Genomic DNA, 18,115 nt, shown 5'->3' on the forward strand with positions numbered 1-18,115 from the left:
ACAGAGAGAGAGGTTGTCAACACTCAGCCTGGTGTGTTTCAAGATCCAGAGAAGACAGATATGCTTAAGAATGCTGCCACAAGAAGCAGCAAGAAGATGGAGCAAGAAGATGGAGCAGGTGTACCCACAGAAAGTCTGAGCTAGCCTCGGTACCTCTCTCCCGAACACAGTAAAGACTGGAAGAGGTGACAGCTATTTCATGCAAAGAGAGTAATGCAAAACTAGGAGCATGAAAAACAAGGAAATATATCAAAATCTCTTAAAAAGATCAAAATAATCTCCCAGTAACTGGATCCCAAAACATGGAAAATTTTAATTTACTTAAAAAAGAATTCAAAGTAGCTTTTTTAGGGAAACTCAGTGAACTAAAACACAGAAAGACAATTCAATGAAATCATAAAAAGCAGTATACAAGCAAAATGAGAAGCTTAACAGAGACAGAAAACACAAAAAAGAACCAAACAGAAATTCTGGAGCTGAAGAATATAATGAATGAACACAAGGATGGGAGCCTGGTAGGAGGTTTTTGGGCACAGGCAGCCCACCTGTTGGTGTGTCCAGATGGAGCAGCATGCCAGCCATTCCAAAGGAAAAGCCAAAGTGGAAAGTGATGCCATCCCTCTGTGTTGAGCCAAACTTTCCCCTAACTTTATTAATCTTCAAGCATGTTCCCCACCAACCACTTTCTTGAACATCCAGAGAACAAAGCTGCCCTCAGGACTTGACCACAAGCCCAAGGAATGCCTGGGACTCCTAGAATGTATGTATGCAATCTCCATTCAGACCCAGCCCTCCCAACAATAGATGGCTATTTTGGAAAATTTACAAGCATCCATGACACAACTAGCTCCTGAGAGGAGAAGCAAGAAGTCTTCTCTCCCAGTCTTATCCTGCAGTTTGCTGTTAAGTCATCTGCCTCAGTTCAGTAAATGAATTCTGGGGGCGGAAAAAAAGAGAATATAATGAATGAAATGACAACTGCAATAAAAAGTACTAAGAACAGGCTTAATTCAGCAGAAGAAAGAATCTGTGACACTGAAGACAGGAACTTTGAAATAATCCAGTCAGAGGACAAAAAGGGAAAAGGAATGAAAAGAAATGAAGGAAACCTACATGATCCGTGGTACACAATCAAAAGAAATACTCTCAGTTAACCAGATTCCCAAAGGAGAAGAGAAAGAAAAGGGGCAGAGAAATTAAAGATATAATGCTGGGTGGCTCAGTCCATTAGGGCACCAACTCTTGATTTCAGTCCAGGTCATGATCTCAGGGTCCTGGGATTGAGCCCCATGTCTGGCTCCATGCCTGGTGGGGGTCTGCCTGAGAGTCTCTCCCTCTCCCTCTGCCACCCTCCCACTCGCATGTTCTCTCTCACTCTCTAGCTCTCTCAAATAAAATAAAATAAAATAAAATAAACCTTTTAAAAAGAAAAAAAGAATGGCTATGAACTACCCAAATCTGGGGAGAAATGGATATCTAAGATCATGAAGCTCATAGGTCACCAAAGAAAACCAACTTGAGATCCTCTCCAATATGTATTACAGTAAAACTCAAAAATCAGACAAAGGAAAAATCATAAAAGCAGTAGGAGGAAAAAAAAAACTTATAACTTACAAGAAAACCCCCATTAGGCAATCAGTGATTTCTCAGGAGAAACCTTACAGGCCAGGAGAGAATGGGATAATATATTCAAAGTGCTGAAGAAGAAGGAAAAAAAAAAAAACTGCAAACCAAGAATAAAGGAGAGATAGATTCCCAGAGAAACAAAAGCTGAGGGAGTTTACCACAAGAGCTGCCTTAAAAGTAATGTGGAAGGGTGTTTTGCAAGCAGAAATAAAAGGATGCTAACTAGTAAGATGAAAACGTACGGCAATACACAACACACTGACAAAGGTAAGCATATAGTCAAATTCATAATACTCTACTACTGCAAGATGGTGGAATGTTAAGCACTTAACTCTAGTTAGCCTTTTAGAAGGTTAAAGGACAAGAGTATTAAAAATAAATATGGCTAAAATAACTTGTCAATGAACACAGTATAAAAAGAGCTGAATTCTGACATCAAAAATATGAAAGGAGGAGAATAAAAGGGTAGAACTGTTGTATGCACCTGGAATAAAGTTATCATCATAAAATAGAGTATTATAACTATAAAATATTTTATGTGATTCTCATGGTAACCAGAAAACAAAAATCTACAGTACATTCAAAAAGGATAAAGAGAAGGGAATCAATGAAAACCACTACATAAAACCATTAATTCACAAAGGAAGCATCAAGGTAGAAAAAAAGGAGTAGGAGGACTATAAAATAGCTAGAAAACATAAGATGGCATTAGTAAGCCCTCACATATCAATAGTTACTCTAAATGTAAATGGACTGAATTCTCCAATCCAAAGGCACAGAGTGGCTGAATGATTTTTTTTTTTAAGATTCTATCCATCTATTAATGAGAGACATAGAGAGAGAGGCAGAGACATGACAGAGGGAGAAGCAGGCTCCCGGTGGGGAGCCTGATGTGAGACTTGATCTCAGGACCCCAGGATCACGACCTGAGCCAAAGGCAGATGCTCAACCACTGAGCCATCCAGGCACCCCAGAACGATTTAAAAAAACAAAAACAAAATTTAATTATATGCTGCCTACAAGGATACACTTCCATTTCAAGGACCCACATAGATTCACAGTGAAAGCATGGGAAAAATATTCCATGTAAGGAGAAGTCAGAATAAAGTAGGGATAGCTATACTTACAGCAGACACAGTAGACTTTAAGAAAAAATTGCAACAAGAGACACAGAAGGTCATTATACCATTATAACGGAGCCAATTCATCAAGAAGATCTAACAATCATAAACATAGATGCTCCCGCATCAGAGCACCTAATTATATTAAGCAAATGGTGTCAGACCTGAAAGGAGAAAGAGATAACACTGATAATATTAGGGGACTTCAACACTCCACTTCAGCAATGGATAGATCATCCAGACAAAAAAATCAACAGTGAAACACTGAACCCTTCTGCACTGTTGGTGAATGATCCAGCAATCTCACTTCTGGGTATTGACCCAAAGGAAATGAAAACAGGATCTCAAAGAGATATGTGTACTCCCATGTTCTCGGCAGCATTATTTACTATACCAAAGACAGGGAAGCAACCTAGTGTCCACCAAAGGATGAATGGATAAAGATATATATATCATAAAAAAGAAGGAAATTCCACCATTTGTGACAAAACAGGTGGACCTTGAGGGCACCATGCTACATGAAAAAGTCAGAAAAGCAGGGGATCTTTGGGTGGCTCAGCAGCTTAGCACCTGCCTTTGGCCCAGGGCACGATTCTGGAGTCTCAGGATCGAGTCCCACATCAGGCTCCCGGCATGGAGCCTCCTTCTTCCTCTTCCTGTGTCTCTGCCTCTCTCTCTCTCTCTCTCTCTCTCTCTCTCTCTCTCTCTCTCTCTCTCTGTCTATCATAAATAAATAAATCTTTGGGGAAAAAAAAGTCAGAAAAGCAAAGCCAATGCTGTGGAATCTAAGAAACCCAAATGCGTAGAAACAGAGTAGAAAGGTAGTTACCAGAGACTGCGGAGTGGGGAAAACTGGGAGATGTTGGTCAAACTCCCATTTAGAAGACCAGTCAGTTCAGATGATCTAATAAACAGCAAGGTGATTATAACAAATAATCCTGTGGTTTATACTTGAAAGTTGGTGAAAGAACAGGTCTTAATTTTTCTCACCACAGAAATGAAATGGACACTAACACTATGTTGGAAATCATGTTGCAATACATAAGTGTATCAAATTAACATGTTGTATGCCTCAAATTTACATAATGTTATAAGTCAATGCTATCTCAAGAAAGCCACAAAGAGAAAAACGTTTCATATGTTGCTTCTCCTTTGGTAATGCTAAAACGTTTTAACCAAAGTTGGTGATTTGGATAATCTTATTCAAAATGTATGATTAGGTAACCATTGCGAGCCAGATACTATGTTCAATGCAAATTATACAAAATAGGGCAGCCTGGGTGGCTCAGCAGTTTAGCACCGCCTTCAGCCCAGGGCATGATCCTGGAGACCTAGGATCGAGTCCCATGTCGGGCTCCTTGCATGGAGCCTGCTTCTTCTCCCTCTGCCTGTGTCTCTGTCTCTGTCTCTCTCTTGTCTCTCATGAATAAATAAAATCTTTTAAAAAAATTATAGAAAATAGAATGGCATATTCCATTGAGTATCGATTACAAGTGGGGTTGTTTTTACAAATCCATGAAATTAAGGGGAAATATAATTAAGTGACTTTTGCTCATACTGGAGAAGTGAAAGATCAGAATAATTGAGAGACCTCTTTGTTGTCAATTTCAGCCCAAAATGCCATTTAAACTGTTTTAGCTGAAAAGCTGGATTAATTGCTTTGTGTTTTGCCCTCTCAGATCCTCCCTGACCACTCTCTGGTATGTATGCTGAAGAACTAGAAAAGAAAAAAAAAAAAAAACAGGCAAAAGATTAGCAGCCTGGAGCATAAGAAGGAAAACAAAACAAAGTAAAGAAGCTCTACAATGACTTTTAAGTTAGAATGAAGAATATCTCTAAACTGGTTCGTGGAGACACTTTTATAAGCATTGAGTCACACTGCAACATAGTTTTATTAATAATGTAGAAGCTTTAGAACAGCAAATGTTTCTGACAGAGCAATACTTTAACTTGAAAGCACAAGCTCCCCTTTATAAACAAAAATGTTTCTTTCACGTTGCTCTGGAAGCACAAAATTTGGTTAGCAATTTCTGAAAGACATCATTAGCTCTTCAGCGCACCATTCCTCTCCTGCGCTGGACAACTCCTCCCAGAAAGGATTTAAATAACAGTGCTCACTTTGAAGAGTACAAATCTCATTGACAGCAAAGGCCACCTGAGGCAACAAGGTTGCTATAGCCTCCTTGTCAAACAGGGTTGGAATCTGAACCTTGAGAAAAAAGGACAAATTCAAGCTCTAAGGTTCAACTTTTCACTCATCTTAAGACTGACATCCTAAATGTTTACAAATAACTATACTTTACTCCTAAACAGGTTTAATGCATGCTCATCGATATCCTCTTTGTCTCCACAATATCCTCTTTGTCTCCACACCAGAATCGTCTACTTATATCTGAATCTGCTAATATATAATAATCCTTGTGGAATAGGCAGAAACAAAATGATTATTTTCAACAATGGTAATCAGAATTTACAGGGTTTTTTTTTTTACACACATTTTGACAAGGAGCAATAACTGTGTGTCCCAGAAGAAAATGAATAAATTCTCTCTTTTTCCAAATATTAGTTCTTTGACCTAATGTTCACACTCAGTAACATTAACTAGAAAGACCGAATAAGGGTAATGGAAAGATTGCCTTTGTAGATATTCTTAGTATCATTTTCTGCTTTTTGACTTGTTTCTTCATATCAAGTGATTTTTAGGGAACCAATCTTGCTTACTGCTACCCAAAAAATTACTCCTATAACTCAATGGCTTAAAGCCACCCATTTGATTTATTATATCTCATTTTAGGGGTGAGAAGCTAGGACGGGGTTCAGGTGGGTGGTTGTTATGCTCCACATGGCACTGATGGGTCACTTGGTGGGACACAGCTGGAAGCAAAACCAAAACACTTTCACTCACGTGCATGCACCTTGGAAATGATGCAAGGGATGGTTAGGAGTCTGGGCTCAGCTGGGACTATCACTTGACAGGCCTACGGTGACTGCACCCTTTGGGCAGTGTCAAAATATCCATAATTGTTATACGGTGGCTCAGGGATCCCAGAAAGACCGTTCAAAGAAACAGAAGGTGAAGCTGACATTTTCTTAAGAATTGGTCAAAGCCATGACAGAACCTAGCTCAGTTCAAGGGAAGGAGACACAGGTCCCACCTCTCAAGAGAAATGTCAAAGAAATCACAGCCATCTTTAATCTGTCCCATCAACGAGCTTTCCTGAGGACCTTCTCCATGTCCCCGCAAATACAGATCATGGTACTTCACCTGCAGACACCCTACTTTCTGACTTACCTAACCTTTATTAAATCACTCGGCTATTACTTCTAGTTAAAGAATTACCTCGGGCTTCTTTTAATGAGTTTCTTTTAATCACAAAAGAAACAAAGAATATTAAAAAGAATTGTTAGCATGCATATTTAAATTTCAGAATACCTATTTTTAGTCAAACAATCATGTTTGTTACCACGCCTTGATATTATCAAGAATGATATATTAACAATACTACACATAAAATCATTTTACTGATACAAGAAAAACCTGTCTCAACTTCAATAAATAATCAGTAGGCTATGGGCTAGCAGCTCTCCCATTTCATGGATTGCAGTTTGAGGCATATAACAAGTAACTTTCTTAGGGTCACTCAGCTGGTAGATGTCAGAGCTGGGCAAGCTGCCTCCCTTGTGATAGAGTGCATACAGTGCTTCTGTTCTATCGAATTACATCAGTTTTTAACATAAAATTCTACAATGAAGTTCAATGCTATTTATCCTCATTCTCTGTGAAACCTCGATATTCAATTTTCAGAAGTACTTATGATCATGTATGCACAGTACATTTTAAAAATCTCAAGGCATTTATATTTAAAACCTCTGACCAGAGCTCTAAGGACATCATAATTTATATTTATGCCCTATACAACTTAGAGGTAATTACATGGCAGTTGGGCTATTTTTTTCTAACTACTATACTAATGTTCAATGACTGCACTTTTGACAATCCACTGGAGTTTCATTAGCAGAAAAAAAAACATCTTGGTAAATGCAACAAGCATCATGCTGGTTTGACAGACCTGAGACAGGTCACTGAAAAAGAGGGAAGAAGTGACACTCAGGTAACTATCCTGGTGTTGGGTCTTAATGTGGTAATTAAGTATCATGAGCTCATTTTTAAAAAATCTACAAAATGATTTTTATCATTTAATGAGAACCACATTGTAATTAAATATTTAATAATGAAAAAAAAATATTTAATAATGGCCCTTACGAAGCATATTTTCAGTATCACCAGTATGCACAATATTTTAACACTGTTGTACCTCAGATTAATATAAGACTCAATGGATTCACAGTATAAATTACATATATCTCTAGCCTGTATCTAATAAAGAAAATTAAGGAGAAACATAAAATCTATAAATTTTATGAAATGTGCACTTAAATAAATAATCTATAGTAATAAAATTATGAGTGTCACAAATCAAAGAATTTCTGAAGTTGGTTCTTGAATGGACCAATAAGAAATATTTAATAATTTTGCTTGCTACATCTTCACTTAATAAATAAAACTGCCCAAAACTCATCAAAGCTTTTTTGAAAATGTTTTCAAACTAACATGACAATGTCCCTTAAGCAGCTTTGGTGACAAACTTTGAGTAAGCAATTTTTATGTTTTTACAGTATTTAGAAAATGTGAAACAAACAAAAATAAAGAGAATAGTAGAGTGAATTTCCTGTTCCTCATCACACAATTTTAACATTTTTGAAATCATTGCTATTAATCTTCCATCCTTGCTCTTACCAACCCCCCACCTCTCTGGTTTGATACAAATCCCAAGTGCTGTATCATTTCATTTGTAAATTACAATAAGCATTTAAAACTTCAAATTGTGCTAAGTTAGGATATTTTACACAATCGATGAATATTGAGTTTAAAATTTAATTATTTTTTAGAAACTGAATAAGAAATGAATATCTGAAGTAAAGTTGAAATGTCATTATCTACACAAGAGAAGCTACTATTTTTAAGATGTTAGAGAGTTATCATTTGGAAATCAATAATGCTTAAGGCAAAATCATCGTTATTAATTCATCAGCGACTCAATATTATTAATCTGGTTTAAGCTGCTGGTTTAACTATATTTTATTGTTTATACCATATCTAATTTCAAAACCCTGCAACAGTCTTGTACATATTTGAAATAATAACTGTGATTTTGTTTTTAAAATATATTTGCTAGTTCAAACTGATCCCTATTCCTTAATCAAAACTGTGTTTTATAGTTTTATAGTAATGTTTTGTAGTAACTACAGGCAAAATCGATGACAAAATACAAAATATATGATAAATCATGTTTCTTCTTATCAACTCCTTATTTTATCAGGCTGTTCCATGTATTAAAGGTAAAATAGCAAATAAGACAGATAAATTCTCCTGTCCTCAAAGAGCTTATAGTCTACTGGGAAAACAGACAATGAAGAAACAGCATTATAAAACATAGAACACTATATGGCAGCAAGTATTATGCGGAAAAATAAAGCCACATGAGGTGGCAAGCAATGACTTGGGGGAGTGGCAGTTGGCTGGATTCCTGATGAGGAGACTTGTGTGTAGTATCTCTGATGAAGGCCAGGAGGAAAGCCCAGCAAAGATTTATAAAAGAACAGCAAGAGGAAAAGACAAGCTTTGAAAGGAAAATAGAATTAATGTCTAAACAGAACTGCAAGAAAACCATGGAGATTGCACAGAGGGAGAAAGGGGGAAAAGCTCCAGGAGTCAAGGTCTATCATATTATCAGAAACCACGTTGTGGGAGAACTTATAGGCTAAAAAGTCGTGACTACAGATTTTGTTCTGAGTGTGATGACAATCCATTAAAGGATTCTAAACAGGAAAGGAAAGTAAACCTCATTTTTAGGTTTAAAACAGCATTCTGGCTTTTGTATGAAGAACTACAGAGCAACCAATATGGAAGCAAGGGGGTAAGTTAAAATTCAACTAAAGAAGTCCACAGAAGAAATGATGAACAAGGGTGGCGGGCGGAAAGATCCTGAGTAGTCACGTTTAAAATATGTATATAATTTATTTACTTGAGAGAGAATATGGGCAGGAGGGGCAGAGGGAGAGAAAAATCTCAGGTAGACTCCATGCTGAGTGTGGAGCCCAACCCAAGGCTCCATCTCAGGGCCCTGAGATCACAACCTGAGCTGAAACCAAGAGTCCAATGGTCAACTGACTGTGCCACCAGGTGCCCCACATTTAAAATATATCTTGGAAGTAGAGCTACAGAGCTTGGTGGATTGGATGTGGGATGCATGGAAAAGAGCATCAAGGAAGATTTCTATGATTTTCACCTGAGCTCCAAATAGATGGGGATGCCTTTAATCAACAACTAGGTGGAAAGCAGGTTTGCAGGAAGTAAATCAAGAGTTCTATTTTGGTCAGGTTACGTTTGAGATGCTTCCTAGACATCTGTAAATGATTTGCTAGAGCACTGAATACACGAGTCTGATGCTTGCCAAGGGGACTGGCGCTGAGGTATCCGTGTATGGGATTCATGAGCGTCTGAACCAGACTGAATGGCATGGAAATCAGTGAGATCGTCCAGGGGGTGAGTGTGCATGGAGAAGGAAATCAGGCTGAGAACTAATCCCTGGGAAGATGAGGAGCTGCCAACTCCTCAGGCAGAGAGAGAAGAAGAAAGTCAGCAAAGCAAGCTATTTGGAAGCCAGGTGATGTAGGTACTTCCAAAATGACAGCATGATCGGCTGCACCCAATGCTTCTGCAAGGGTGAGCTGATGAGAAGTGAATGTTGATTACAGAATTTGCCAAAAGGAGGAAGTTACCGGTAAACTGAGAGTAATCATTTTAGTGGTGTAGCAAAAATGAGTATTTTATTGAAGAAAAATAAGTTATAAATATAAGGAGATAAAGAAACAGAGAAAGCTAACCTCAAATTTTCAGAGTTTTGGTATGAATGGTACCGAAGAAATCATTTATCTGGAGAATTGCTGGGTTTATGGATGACTAGCCCCTTTTCCTTTTCTTTCAAGATTTATTTATTTTTTTTAGAGAGAGTGAGAGAATGAGAGAGCAAGGGAGGAGGGTCGGAGGGAGAGAGAGAATCCTCAAGCAAACCCCCGCTGAGCGTGGAGCCCAACGCAGGGCTCCATCCCAGGACCCCAAGATCATGACTGGAGCAGAAATCAAGAGTTGGATGCGTAACCAGTTGAGCCACCCAGGCGCCCTCATTCCTTTTTCTTAAGATGGAAAAAAATAGAGCATGTTGGAAGGTTAATTGGAATGACAGCATAAAAAGGGAGAACATGATGATGCAGAAAAGAATGAAGATAATTTCAGAGAAAAGTCCTTGAGTAAACTTAAAGATGTGGGCTCCAGCAGCCTTGGGGAGGCTGCAACTGCCCACCATGGATGTATAAGGTGAGTACATGCTCAGACTATGGACAAGGACACGGACTGGATGCTAGCACAGGTGGTCTGTCTACTGCCATGATTCTCAACCGGTCGATCATGAACACCAAAAATAGTTCTTTTTCAGAGCTGGAAGGTTTCAAGCATGTCAACTGTCCTGTGTCTTTAGAGAAGTGGTTTTCAAAGTAGGGTCCCCAGAGGAAATGCAACAGGATCACATGGTACTTCTGAGAAAAATAATTTCTCAGACCCTAACCCAGACTAACTGAATCAGAAACTCAGGAGGAGCCTAATAATGTGTATAAACAAGCCCTCCAGGTATTCTGATGCATGCTGAAGCCTGAAAATTGCTGTTCTAGAGGGTGAGGGAGGAGGTGAGGAGCTGTGCAGGCAGCATCTAAAACTACCCCCAGGCCCATGGCTTCCAAGCAACCACTCCCCTCAGACTCATTGGGTTACTATCAGTACCCAGCCCACCTCCGTGACCCTCTTCAAGAGCAGTCTTGAAGTCTCTACAATTATCTTTCTCAATTTATATTCTTGCAGTGACCATATTCATGGTCTGTAAACAGTGTTTTTATGCTAAAAATCCAAGTTTCTCATTTTTATGAAACTCCAATTTTATATGAGCCAAGAGCTATTTGCAAATGGTTAATATTTTGCTAACAAGTCAGTTCCACTCATTTGTACACTTCACATGTCACAGGAAAATAGAGTATCTTTACATTTCTGGGTATGAAATGTTTCTGAATATTATGATTATCTATGTCCAAAATATCACCTCAAGACCAGAATTTTCTCTTCATGCCACTCTTAGAAGAAACACTACTATCAGTTCTTTGGGTAATTCATGGAAAACTAATGACTCTCTCTCTTCTCATGACCTGGGGTAGGATGTTTGGATCTTGTTTTCCTAGGACTTCAACAAATAAATTCTTCTGGAGGCTACACAGACTGTGGAAGTAGGTGAGTATAGTACACATCTGAAATAATCATAAGCTTATGCTATCAAGATGGTATTTAAATTTTACTCTGGTTATCGCTTGGATTGATCAAATGTTTAATGTAAAGAATAGCCTTTTTCTCATTTTAAATGCTAAAGCTCATCTCGGTGGGAAGTATTACAAACTCTGTTTAATGTGCTTCTTTTACGATGTGAGCATCACCTTTGTCATATTAAAATCCATCCATTTCTAGTAAGATAAAATTAAAAAGAACTCCAGCCGAATATAATTAAAAACTTGGACTATATGTCTTCCAAAGAACCAAGTGCTTTCTGCACTTTGGGGAGTCCTATATGCTTTCCCACTGTGGCTAAGTTCATAAGTGCAGTTGAAAGGATCCGTGCTGATTATAATTACATTCTAAATTAGCCAATATTAGCACTGTGCCAAATAATTCACATAGCATGGTTTTCATGTTAGACAATCAATTACAGTTCAGATGAATCCATGCAAAAATCCATAACTTTTATTTAGGATCACAGTTTTTGTAATTTAACATATTATTACAGCAGAGCCTTCAAAAGGTCAGAGAGAACAATGGAGAGCAATTTCCAGTTAGTAAATGTTCCTTTATTGTCACAAGAGGGTAAGAAAGCTGAGGATATCTGCATGCTTGGTAGGATCAAAATTTCAACTTATTTTGACGCACGCCTTACAGAATACTTTAAAATAGAGAACAGTTCTATCTAAAACCTATTAAAATTTCACAGTAGTGTATCATGATGATACATGTTGTGTTAGAATCTTTTATGTTGGCCAATTCACTGGGAGAGTGCAGAGGTAGGAAGAAACACCTTGGGAGATGACACCAGGTAGGAGCACCTGCCTAGACGCCCAGTAGACAATAGTTTTACATTTTTCCAAATTTGAGAATTTAGCAATATCCTGCTGCCCCCAAGAGTTCTACCTATTGCAATGGCATAGCAGAATCATTCCAGAAAATTCTGTGATTTATCTTCTCCATACCAATGTATTAGAGACTTGGAGAGACACCTCTTATTTTCTTTCAGCATATGGACTATATTTCCCAAAGCCAAATGAAACAGGTTAAATTTCATTCCAAAACGCCTCTAATACAGTGAAAAGAAAAGCAAACACATTTTCAAACATAAGGATTAGGTCTTGTTTTTATCATCAGGTAAGAGTTAATAGTCACAAGTTTTTTCCCCTGAGATTTTAAAATTAAACCATCATCGGAATCTTTATAGGACAAGTCACTGGATATATATATCCTACCAAAACCATTTACCTGTCAGCAAGACATGTAAATCTACATGTCTATGGATGGTTAAGAGAATTAATTGGCCTATGTGAGCCAATTTAGACCAGGTTATATATTAAGTATATTTGGTTCAAAATCAGCAAAATCACACACACACACACAACTACCCTAGCCTCACTCCTCAACTCTGGCTCAACAGAAGCTCTCTTCAGAATAAAGGCACTGTCTGCAAAAGGATGTGGAGGGAAGAGAGTCCTTCATGACCTCTCCTACCACGTTAGCTGGTGGTTTCCTACTGTGAGGTCTGAGAAGCAGATCCGGAAAGAAAAGGATGAATGTTTGAAGCGTGATGACCAACTGTGAGACCCAATTTGACAAGCTCATGGAGACACTTCACCAGAGGTGTAGACAACGCAGAGGCGGGGGGCACAGCCAGGCAAGAGGGAGGAAGGTGATCTCCCTGAGGACACCACATGCTCCCGAGGTCCAGGGCCCAGATGCTAGGGCTGGATGGCCAGAGTTCAAGTCCCACCTCTGCTGATCAGTAGAGGAAGTCTCTTAACCTTTCTGAGCCTCTGCTTCCTTCATCTGTAAAATGCAATTAATAACAGCACTCCTGTATGATGAGAAAACTGCTGTTCTGAATGGCTGCTTAGGCAATTTATGGTATGACAACCCTGCTCACACTCAAATCGGTCCAGAGTTTGGGGTTTTTTCACCTCCCCAAAGTGGGAGTGTAGATGCTGAGGGAGCTACCCACCAACCCCATACAGGTGACCTGTGCCTCCTCACTCAGCAAGTCCTAACCTGCATATTCTTGATTTAATATACCAGCCAGGGATCCCTGGGTGGCGCAGCGGTTTGGCGCCTGCCTTTGGCCCAGGGCGCGATCCTGGAGACCCGGGATCGAATCCCACGTCGGGCTCCCGGTGCATGGAGCCTGCTTCTCCCTCTGCCTGTGTCTCTGCCCCTCTCTCTCTCTCTGTGACTATCATAAAAAAAAAAAAAAATATACCAGCCAGAGGCCCCCAACACACCTCCTACAAACACACAGTGGTTGTCCCAAGGATCCAACCTGTAAAGTTTCAGATCAAGACCTTGTGCGTGGTAACCACCACAGATAGGTTTGCTCTTGCTCCCATTAATATTACCTGCAGTTGCCCCTATTTCAAAATTAAGCACATATTCCCTGGACCTCGTATAGAGGAAAGAAAACATGAACACGTTGCTCCATGTCTTACTGCTGCTCTGTTTTTCTGTCTGCTTGCTTGGGTGGAATCATCTCGGCTACCTTAACTCTCCTGCACGCTGGCTTTACCTTGAGGAAAGAAATGAGCCAGGGTGGGAGGTGGTTTGGGTTGTGTTTATTTGAATAATGTAGACAAATGTTCCTGTTCTCTGGTTTTCTCTGGAAGCACGCCTGCTGTACCGCCCAGAGAAGGGGCCCTGGCAGGTGGGGGCCCAGGCACACAGCACCCCAGCACCTGCCGCTAGCGGGGAGCAATGCGGCCCAGAACACACCAGGCTTGTTAACTGCTCAGCACTCCTAACTAAGCGCTTTTCGACTCCTGGCTCATCTCTTCTGTTTGTGTTGTGTTTTTACTGTTGTTGCTTCTTTGGGAATTTGTGCTGTGCAGGGAGAAGGAAAAAGCTATCTAAAATGCCAAGGAAATATTTCAAGAAAATGCAGACATTTTTAGGTGCTGAATATGTACGTTGTAATAAAATATAAAATAAATAACATGGAATAAATATAAAGGTATTTCCTGTTTTTTTGTTTGTTTTTACCTAAAGGATTCCTGATTCTTTTAGGAACAATGGAAAAGGAGTACGTTATTCACAGTGATGGCACACAAGTGGAAAATATGTAAAATGCACCCCAGATGCACCACTGTGCAAAGTGGGAAAAGCAGCTCATTTTTTCTCTAACGTGTGATTCTCTGATCAACAAAGCTTGGCTGAGTGGCTCCGTGTGTGGTCACCCCTGCAGGTGCGGCGATGGGTCAGGGGGGAGCGGGAGTGGGGGTGCGGGCCGAGCTGGAAGTGGGGGGCGGCCTGGTGCGGGGGGGCCACTCCGGCCAGTGGGGACCCGGGGTGGTGAGAACCTGTGGAAATTCCCTTCTGCCTGCTTTAATTTTCTCAGGAAAAGGGTAAGCAAGGTCGCCAACAAAAAGCAACATCTCGACACAAAAATACCCCGTCGCTTACACATGTGCATAGACGTTCTAGGAGCTTCTACATCACCTTGGAGGAAACAAGAAGGTCGCGGGTCAGAGTCAGAAACCCAACCCAGTGGAGCGAACCCGACCGACGGCCCGATCCCGGGCAGCAGCGAGGCCGCCGAGATGCCGCGGAGGGACTGATGTCCTGGGACACGCGCCCTGGGGGGCCGGGCACACGCGATGCACGGTGCCCCCTGGGCCTCCGCTACCCCAGCTCTGACGGTCCTCATCCCCTGGGTCCCAGCGCCAAGGTCCCCGCCTTGCGGCAGAGCGCACAACCCTGGCGTGAGCTATTCAAGGTGTGCAAGGGTGGTCTGCACCCTAGAATCCTCACCCCCCCACCCCCAGCAAAAAAAAAAAAAAATGCAAAAAATGCAAAAAAAAAAAAAAAAAAACCTTGCCAAATAATCAGCGGTTCCTCTTCATATAGTAATCAGAGGAAATACTTTAAAAAGTATTCAAATTTCAATAAAAAGTATTCAAAAATCATTCACCCTGGCCTCTGCCTTGGTGGTGTCCACCTCTACACGCACGCACCGCTGCACACATCCATGCGGGGCATCCGGGAGCCTCAGCGCTTGAGCGGCTGCCTTCGTCGCAGGTCGTGATCCTGGGGTCCTGGGATCGAGTCCTGCACTGGGCTCCCTGCAAGGACCCTGCTTCTCCCTCTGCCTGTGTCTCTGCCTCTCTCTCTCTCCGGGTCTCTCATGAGTAAATAAATAAAATCCTTTTTAAAAATCCATACGAGGGATCCCTGGGTGGTGCAGCGGTTTAGCGCCTGCCTTTGGCCCAGGGCGCAATCCTGGAGACCCGGGATCCAGTTCCACATCGGGCTCCTGGTGCATGGAGCCTGATTCTCCCTCTGCCTGTGTCTCTGCCTCTCTCTCTCTCACTGTGTGCCTAAGGTAAACAAATAAATTAATTAATTAAAAATCCATACGATTTCAACACACATGCAAGCAAATCTACCCAGTTCCCTTTGCCATGCTGCACTGACTTCACACTCAATTTTTTATGGAGAGAAATTTCTGATCCTCATAAAAGTACGAGTATGGTTTTGTTTTCTCCCTTATTTATTTTCCTTATTTCTTGCAAATAACACAGAGAGGCAGAGCATGGTATTTCTTTCCAAGGCCCTTCGCACACGCATTAGTCACACGTATCTTTAGAAATCAACCTACAGTCATTTTCTTGTCAGCCTATAGTTAAGACTCCCTCAGCATCTCCCACATTTTGTCAGATGTGGCCTCCCTAGCTCCCATATTATCGAGTAGCTCATGCAGCAGTCTGCAGGAACTATACCAACAATTTCTATTTTTAGCATCTTCAAATAGAGCAAGACTGTGTCTAAGTGCTACCAAGGGTCTCCAAATATAATTACATACCGTAATTGATACTGTGAACCATATACAGTTTCCCTGAACAATCTAATGCAGTCCTTGAATGTCTGCCTCAACAAAACAATTTATTGGGCCATTGTGAGAGAAAATACAGAAGCAATAGTTAATTCACCAAAACCAGTACTTATAATCCATTTACCAAAAAATCGGTGATTTATATCACAGAGTGATGGGCTTTTTAAAAGTCATTTTATTTTTCAGTGTCATATTTTATTAACTTCTCCCATTTTGGTCCCTGGCATATTTACATAAATCAATCGCAAAATATCTGGTCTTCTTAATTTCATTTATGGACCATCAAGCTTACCTTTCAAAGATAAAAATTACTGAGGACTTTTCTGTGAGGCTTCAGAAAAATAGGATTTGAAAATAGATAATTAGGTAACTGGCTAAATCACAGTTATGATTTCAATTTTTCTTGAGCCATTAATGAGACTGGCAGTAATTGCCTTCCTGGCTTTTTCCACATGATTAGAAACTTTTCCAGGCTAACATCAAATTTACTCAGCCACATTTGGGTCCAATGAAGACAGAACTGTAGCATTTTTAGGGTCAGAATCAATGAACACATGAAAACAAAGCCGAGTCAAAGGCTTGTCCCAGTGGTTTCAATCTGCCAATCTTTTAGGGATGACATATTTTAGAACACACATTTGTGCCAGCAGAGATTTTTAATTAGCTTTCCGACCTAACAGCAATAATGGAGGGAGCAGAACTTGGGTCACCACTTAATGTGTTTTGGATCCTTTGAAAACTGACTTTTGTTCCCTTTTGAGCCTGGCGCTGACTGCCCTGCATCCCTCCGTAGGAGTTTTGCAGAGCGACAAATCAGCCATGGCACAAATGGTTTCTAATTAACAGTGACAGGATATTGACTGGGGTAACAATTGCTTGATAAAAACCAAAGAAAAGTTTTAAGGTCGTGTATTTTCCATTACATTCAGAAGTGATTACCCTCTCAAAGATTTTAGGTTGATCATTATATTTCCACCACAGATATTGGAAAATCCCCTTTTGAAAAAAAAAAATTTTACTGTTGTAGCTCAGTTGGAGGAAATGGATGAAAGACCACTAATCAATGATCATTCTTACCATGAATCAGCTCTTCTACTCGTAGCTGAATCTTACAAAATGCAAGACATGGGGATAACCAGCAACTAGACAGTGCTGACTTCTGGGGTTTTTCTTAAGGGGAGTATTGTACTCTGAATTCTTCTGCACACACAAGAGTTTACTCTTTCCGACACTATTCTTTTTTTTTTAAGATTTTATTTATTTATTCATGAGAGATACAGAGAGAGGCAGAGACACGGGCAGAGGGAGAAGTAGGCTCCTTGCAGGGAGCCCGACGTGGGACTCGATCCCAGAACCCCGGATCACACCCTGGGCCGAAGGCAGGCGCTCAACCGCTGAGCCACCCAGATGTCCCTGACACTATTCTTTATATACAATATAATGCTGCTCTTTCAAATAAAGCTGAACTGTTTTCCTGCTCCCCTAAATAACTAGATTGCCCTGGGTTCCTCAGAGTCAGCTGCCTTAAAATGATGAGAGCTCAAGTCACTTCACAAATCCCAAAGCACCCCATGGGTGATGACCAAAGCATTCAACATGGGGTTGTTATAGGTACTCCCCCAGGGGACATCTGCTCTCTTATAAGGGTATGGGCAGACAGCTGTTTGTCAGCTGTAAACCCTAAGTAGATCCGATTGTATTACATTACATACTGGAGATGAAGTTCCAAGCAAAGTTAGTCATTAAAAAGTATTCACTGTCAAAAGAACACACTTAAAAATTACTTGTATCCAAGATAAAATGTTTCCATTTTAACCAGGCACATTTGAGCTGTTCAGCATCTAGTGGAAACTCAGTAATTGTCACAGAGTATACAGTCAATTTCTTCCACTAATTAATAAAGTTAGAGTCTCAAAAGCAGAAAGAGCCTTATATATATTCAATTAGTTCAGGTATCCCTATAGTTGAATCCCCTCCAATGTAGCTCTGCTAAGTCACAACCAAGTCTCCGGACAACTTCACGGATGGAGGGTGTTCTAGGAATAAGGAATAGCAAAGGAAGAGACCCTAACGTAG

General features: G+C 40.3%; 2 pseudogenes; both read left to right on the plus strand.

Annotated features, from left to right (window-relative positions):
- Positions 1 to 561: 561 nt before the first annotated feature.
- On the plus strand, positions 562 to 933 carry LOC129514471 (TSSK6-activating co-chaperone protein-like; annotated as a pseudogene).
- A 13,467-nt stretch (positions 934 to 14,400) lies between these two features.
- The window catches only part of LOC129514461 (dnaJ homolog subfamily A member 1-like), a 34,618-nt pseudogene continuing 30,903 nt past the window's right edge, over positions 14,401 to 18,115 (plus strand).

This window comes from Nyctereutes procyonoides, unplaced genomic scaffold (genome assembly GCF_905146905.1).
Source record: "Nyctereutes procyonoides isolate TBG_1078 unplaced genomic scaffold, NYPRO_anot_genome, whole genome shotgun sequence".
NCBI lineage: Eukaryota > Metazoa > Chordata > Mammalia > Carnivora > Canidae > Nyctereutes > Nyctereutes procyonoides.